Below are 6,402 nucleotides of genomic sequence, written 5' to 3'. Positions count from 1 at the left end.
TGAATTCCTAACTGCGCCACTTCGTTCAACTCATGCTGCTGAGTTTGTTCGATCTCTTCTTGACGGGATTTAGCGTTGCTTATTTTCTTTTCGAGGCGTTTAATTTTCTGCTCCCAGGATTTGATGTTCATCTCACAAGTTTTGTATTCTTCCTGGCGTTTTGTGTTCTCAAGCTCAAGGGCGCTAGCCTTGTCTGTGGCGTTCATTGGCAGCTTTCCACGAAGAATTGTTAGAAATCATTTTCGCCTTGAGTTTTTCATCAACATCCCGTTTGCGGAGATTATCAGCTTGAAGTTGATCTAGAAGAGAAATCAGCGAGACAATTATGTTGGAGACTTCGTCTGAGACCTGGAGTAGATTCACTTTCTTCAAAAGGTTGATTAAACCAAAACAGCTGGTGGAGTCCTTGTGCAGAGTTTCAATAAGATTGGTCTCAAAGAGCTTTTCCTTTATTCGACGAAGGAGCATTGGAATGTCATTCTCCTTACCACCGTCCGTCAAAACAGTCGAAGAAGGCTCGAGCCGGATAGGCGAAATACCCTTGGCATTCATCATAGCCTTGAGAAAGCTTACGGGATTAGTCTCTTTGAGTTGCTCCAGATCTGTAGGAGTAAGAACTGCAGAGGTCTGCTTCGAAGTAGCCACATGAGTAACTATATTCCCGAGAGTCGAAGTTTCATTATTACTGGGAGGAGGCGAGTTAGAAGTTTCATCTGCATCTTCATGTTGAGAAATAGTGTCTTCGCTCTCGATTGGCTGGTTGACTATGTTGCCACTATTTGAATTTTGTGGGATCTCTTCCATGTCTTCATCTCGATGGGTAAGTGGAGAAGAGTCATTCGAATGACTTTCCTCAGCACGCACAGGGGAGACGATGGTTGCAATAGGTTGGGCATCTTCGAGGATTTCAGAAAGGACAGGAGATTTGCATTGAGGGACACCTGTTACGTAAATTAAAGTTTGTTAAGACAAGAAACCATCAAAGAGTTGTTTGTCAATCAAAGGGACAAATGCATACCTTGAAGGTTCCCAAGATCAATGCTGAGGTTTGAAGTGTTGAGATCAGAGGTAGTGGTGCCCACGTCATCCTGTATCGACAAGGTAAGAGATAAACTCAGTTGTTGAAGTTAAGTATAAAAGGTGATTATGTTATAAGGTCCAAGTACCTTGGTTGGGACGTTATCTAGGCTCGAATTATGGCTTTCCACAATGGGAATAGCACAAGCAATCTTTAAAGGTGATTCATCAGAAGATATCTTATCACTCGATGAAGTAAGTTTCGAAGTTCCAGATTCCTTTTCTTCAGCAAAAGGTATGGTAGCCTCCTGTCTTTTCTTCGCTACTTGTCTGGTACGAGGAGGAGATTTATCTTCATCATCTGAAATATTGGTGCAAGAAACTTTCCGCTTTGAAGGGGTCGGAGGCTTCGAACTCTGGAAATGCACAGTAATTAAAGTAAGTAATATTCATAAAATTACACAAGTCAGAATGTAAGGTATGAATATACCGTGAGTTTTTTGCCAGTAGTGGCGGAGTCACTCCCACTCGTCTTGGTTCTTTTCGAAGCTCCAGCGCCTTTCTGTGCAGGGGCTTCCTTGATACTTTTCTTTCGAGTAACAATTGTGAACAAGACATAAATCAGTATGTGAGTTAAGAAGGAAAGTTAGTCGAAGGATGGTCTAAACCCCAACCTTCAGGTATTGGAGTCAAGACGCGAACATGCTCAAGGCCTATATGAAGATGTCCTTTGAAAGTATCCAGGGTATGCTTAGTCGGGACCACTCATTCAATGCGTTTTTTAGATTGTTCCTGAAGGATTTTAATGGCATTCCCACACACAAACCAATCTGGAAAAGGAGGACTTAGAGCCACACCAAAATCGGCACTAGGTAGTGGAGGGAATTTTGGAGGATTAAGTTCGAAAGCCACTTCATAACGTAGTTCAGGACAAACATACATGGGCAATTTCAACTTATCCAGTTTGGCAGAAAACTTTTCACGTAAAGTGACCGCAGCTTCTCGAACGGTCCGACTAAGATCATCAGGCCTGTAGATAGTTTCAAAGAAATTTTGAAAGGCTTGGATTTCTTTAATATGAGTTGAAGTACCTTTATGGAAGTTAGCCTGCACATCAGCAAAAGCTTCAGTTAGTTCTTGAGTAAGGCTCTCAGCATCGAAGATTTGCGTAGTATAGTAATTTGTCCACCATTGATGAAAATCTATGGAAGATTAAAAAGCAGGTTCGAAAGAGACGGGAGAGAGAGTGGTGATGCCAACATATTTGGAGATTTTGGATTCGTAAATCTTCCGCTAGATGCAAAGTGTGTAGACACATGTGATTACTTTTGTCGTACATACACTTTGGTTTCAGTTGAACCAATCCAAATTGTCTTGATACCAGATTTGGTTGGTAACAAAGAAGACATCAGTGACTTTTGGGAGATCGAAGTCGGTGATATAACAGCTTTGGGGTAAGGAAAGCTTCCCAGATAACCATGGATTCGGCTTGTTGATCTGGAGACGTTACTGGAAATTCTCGAGTAAACCACTCAGGACCCACTTTCCTTTGCACAAATGGAGCCATGGAGGGGCTAAATTGATACCGTTTGGCGAACATCATCATGTATGCTAAGAAGGTTTCACGAAGCTTGCCCGTTTCTTCTTTTGGAGTTAAGAGAGCCAATCTAGTGCCTTCTACCATTCGATTTTTTATGTCCGGATCTTCTTCATTTACAATACCTTTGTATGGGAGATAAGCTTCAAAGGTGGCATTGAGCCATAACTGCAATAACCAGAAGGGACCAGCAAAGAGAAGAGATCCTGTTTTGTAGTTCTTAACAAGGTCTGTTGCTTCACCAAGGTTCTCGTAGAGAAATCCTAGAATTAATTGGCTTAAGTTTAACTTTTTCCCAGCATTTATCTGGTTAGCCATACAAAGATATCTCTTTGCTACTTGTATAGACCTAGAACAAAAAACGCATCTCGAAAGCCAGAGTGCTAGAAATGTAATGTGTTCCTCATCTGTGACTTCTGTGGTCGTTTGGACATGGTATCTTTGGATAAAAGCAGTATAAGTGACTGTTGCTTCATTAAAGTGGATGGTGTCAGTATCCATGAAGTTGGGATCGAAGGTTTCTCCAGTTGGTCGAAGCCCTGTGATAGCGGCTACGTCGAAGAGAGTAGGGGTAACCATTCCATATGGAAGATGGAAAGTATTGTGAGAAGCATCCCATAAATGAACTGACGCTACTAGCATGGTTTGGTTATATTCTAAACCTGTTTTGGATAACTGGATTAGGTCATAAATCCCTAGTTGTTTCCAAAAAGAAGCCTTTTGTTTTTCCATTTTAGTTAGCCAAGCGTAATACTGGTCGGGATCTTTTGCTAAAGGGATTGACCTAAAGACTTTCACGAAATTGGTTACATAGTTTAACCTAATTTTTTCTAAGGTCATAGTGGCTTCAACCAGAGTGCCATCTGCATTATCAGTGTTAGCTAAGATTGGGTGGCCATCTTCATCTATTTTGTTCTTGCTAACCAAGGGCCTAGTTTTGTAATAAGTAGGGAAAAATTTACCCAGATAAGGGTTATTTCCTCCAGGTAAAGGACCCATGAAAGCATGAATTTTCTTACAAAGTTCAAAAGGAATGATTACCTGAGAAGCGTAGATAGCACGAGTCTCTGCAGCGTTCGGGTCTGGAATGTGTTGTTGATTCCCTATTTGGGTAGGATTTTGAAGCTTCTGAATAGGTTGGAGAACATTTGAAGTTGAAGAAGACGCCATGGATGAGATTGTTTTAAGAACTGGTTTAAATGAAACCAAAGGGTTTTTCTTTTCTGTGATGATAGGAGGAGAATAGAAGTAAAGGTTATGTGAGGATAAAAGTTCAAGTATTTAAAGGTTTGACGGAAACCCTTTAAAATCTTTTGGGTAAAGGTCAAAGGACACGCGACAAGCGTTGATTTAATCCAACGACGGTCGAACAGTTGGTAGCCTTACTCCTAATATATAGGAGTAATGATCATAAAGTAATGACAGAACGTGGGAATGTAAGTTCTGAGTAGACGTTTTTGAAAATGACAAGACGTTTTGAAAGTGGAGTCATAAATGATTATGACGTTAGTCAGTTGTCTTGGAACTCTAAAAGTGAGTAAAACGAAATCTCATCATAACAAGAAACGCCTATTTCTCTTGTTTTCGAAACAGGCATTTATTGGGGGCAATTTGTTGGCTGGAGATTTCGTTTAGAGAAAATATTCTTTGGAGAGTTAGGAGTCGAAGAAAGATGGTTACTGATGACCATTTATGAGATTAAAAATGGCTACTGATGGCCATGTTTTGAGGATGTTGTTTAAGTTGGAGTAAAGATGATTAGAAATTGGATCTAATTCGAAGAGAATTGTCTTTAAGACTTAAACGTTTTGCGAAATAACGAAGGGTACTAAAGCTTAACGTGTTTTCGTGGCATTCTCGGTTCTGATCACGTTGCCACGTATCGAAAGAGGATTCAGGCGGGAGGATTTGAATTTCGAAATAGTCTGTGTAACCGAACAAGGACAGATGGCATCCCAGGGATTCATGTGAGCAACGTGGCATCAGATTAGTGTAGGACCGTTAGGGTCAAAAATTAGTATAAATAAGGGTCTTAATGTTAGGATTCCGTGTGTTCATTTTATACAAATCACTCACAAATCACTCAAGTATCAAGTGTTTAGAGAACGAGTTCGCTGAGAAATGTACGTATGACACCAACACCATTTTAAATACATTTGTATCTTTCTTTATTCAAGTATCTTTTCAATTCCTTTATCTTTTCATTTAACTTTCATTTCGAAGCATTTTTACATTTCAGCACTTAACATTCTTGCACGTTATTTTCTTGTACTTTATATTTCTGCAGTTTACATGCTTTTTTATGTTTTCTTTGTCGAAGTTATATTAACATGTATAACAAGTGTTGTTTCACGTGAATAAGTCGTACGATCATATCACAAACAAGTTTTTCGAAGCAAGAACAAACAAGTATGAACCAAGTCATATCAAAAGACAATTGTTTGACTATGTCCTAGGATCAATCTAGTCGATCCTGCGAGTAACCAAAGTATATTTTATAGTTTGGAGGACTAGCGGTTGTTTACCGGAAATCACCGTAAGCAATACGCGAAAGCGACAAGTTCCCATTAAATCAATTATTTTCAAAGTTGAAAACATTGCCTTGTAGGAAATCTTAATAGAGACAGTTAGAGTATTGTTTGTTGATGTGAATTACGCTCCATTATTGTTATTTATCTAAATTTATTAAAGTTATTTACCTCATCGCTCTTTCTCATACATACTTATTTGATTTTTCTTAAATAAACACCGTAACAATAAGTAACGATAGATTTGATTGTTGGTCTCTGTGGTTCGACAATCTTTTATATTACTTCGATAGGTTGTGCACTTGCAGTTTAATTTAGACTCTGTTTACAGACCCGTCAAGTTTTTAGCGCCGTTTCCGGGGACCAACTACGTCAAAATTTCGTACCTTATTGTTACACCGTATAGACTAAGGTTTTATTAGCCGATAGATGTGTAAGAATCGTAGCACCGAAAACTTATTAGATCCTTTAGCGGGACCTGGACGTTACACTCGAGCACGCCTTTTTATCCAAAGTTTAAGAAGAGTTATGGTCGAAGACCATAACCAAAGATCTCTTAAGGAATTTTACCAACCATCTAATGAGGAGCCTAGTTCTAGTATAGTAAGCCCTGCTATAACAACTAATAATTTCAAACTAAAGCCCTCACTCTTACAATTAGTACAATAAAACCAATTCGCTGGTCTCGCTACTGAGAACCCGAATCAACACCTAAATTTTTTTATCCAGTAAGCTAACACCCTTAAGGCAAATGGTGCTTCACCTGAAGCAATTCGTCTAAGATTATTCCATTTCTCCCTTAGAGGTAAAGCACACGACTAGTAAGATTCCCTTCCAGCCAATTCAATAACAACTTGGGAAGACCTTAGGAGAGTATTCCTTGCTCGATATTTTCCCTCAAGCAAGACCGCTTTCCTTAGGAACCTGATCATTAGATTTACTCAAAACCAAGGCGAATCACTTTTTGAAGCCTGGGAGAGATATAAAGACCTTTTAAGAGCTTATCCGCACCATGGCCTAGAGCAATGGTTAATCATACACATCTTCTACAATGGACTCCATTATAATACTAAAATGTTTATCGACGCTACCACTGGTGGTGCACTGATGAACAAACCTTACCCTGACGCTTATGCCCTAATAGAAGATATGGCCCAAAACCATTTCCAATGGGGAGCATAATGAGCGACAATAGAAAAGAAGGAGACCCAAGTTGGAGTACATGAGATAAGTTGCATGGATGTGATGCAAGCCAAAATA

At 39.5% G+C, this 6,402-nt stretch overlaps 1 non-coding gene across 1 annotated transcript; it reads right to left on the bottom strand.

Annotated features, from left to right (window-relative positions):
• Positions 1 to 6,054: 6,054 nt before the first annotated feature.
• Positions 6,055 to 6,161, bottom strand: LOC131621182 (small nucleolar RNA R71). Its single transcript, XR_009289509.1, has one exon. It is a non-coding gene; the product is annotated as a small nucleolar RNA R71 (small nucleolar RNA).
• Between the last annotated feature and the right edge of the window lie 241 nt (positions 6,162 to 6,402).

The sequence above is a fragment of the Vicia villosa genome, linkage group LG7 (genome assembly GCF_029867415.1).
Source record: "Vicia villosa cultivar HV-30 ecotype Madison, WI linkage group LG7, Vvil1.0, whole genome shotgun sequence".
NCBI lineage: Eukaryota > Viridiplantae > Streptophyta > Magnoliopsida > Fabales > Fabaceae > Vicia > Vicia villosa.
The sequence above is the reverse complement of the archived record's forward strand: the minus strand, read 5'-3'. Positions and strand labels throughout refer to the sequence as shown.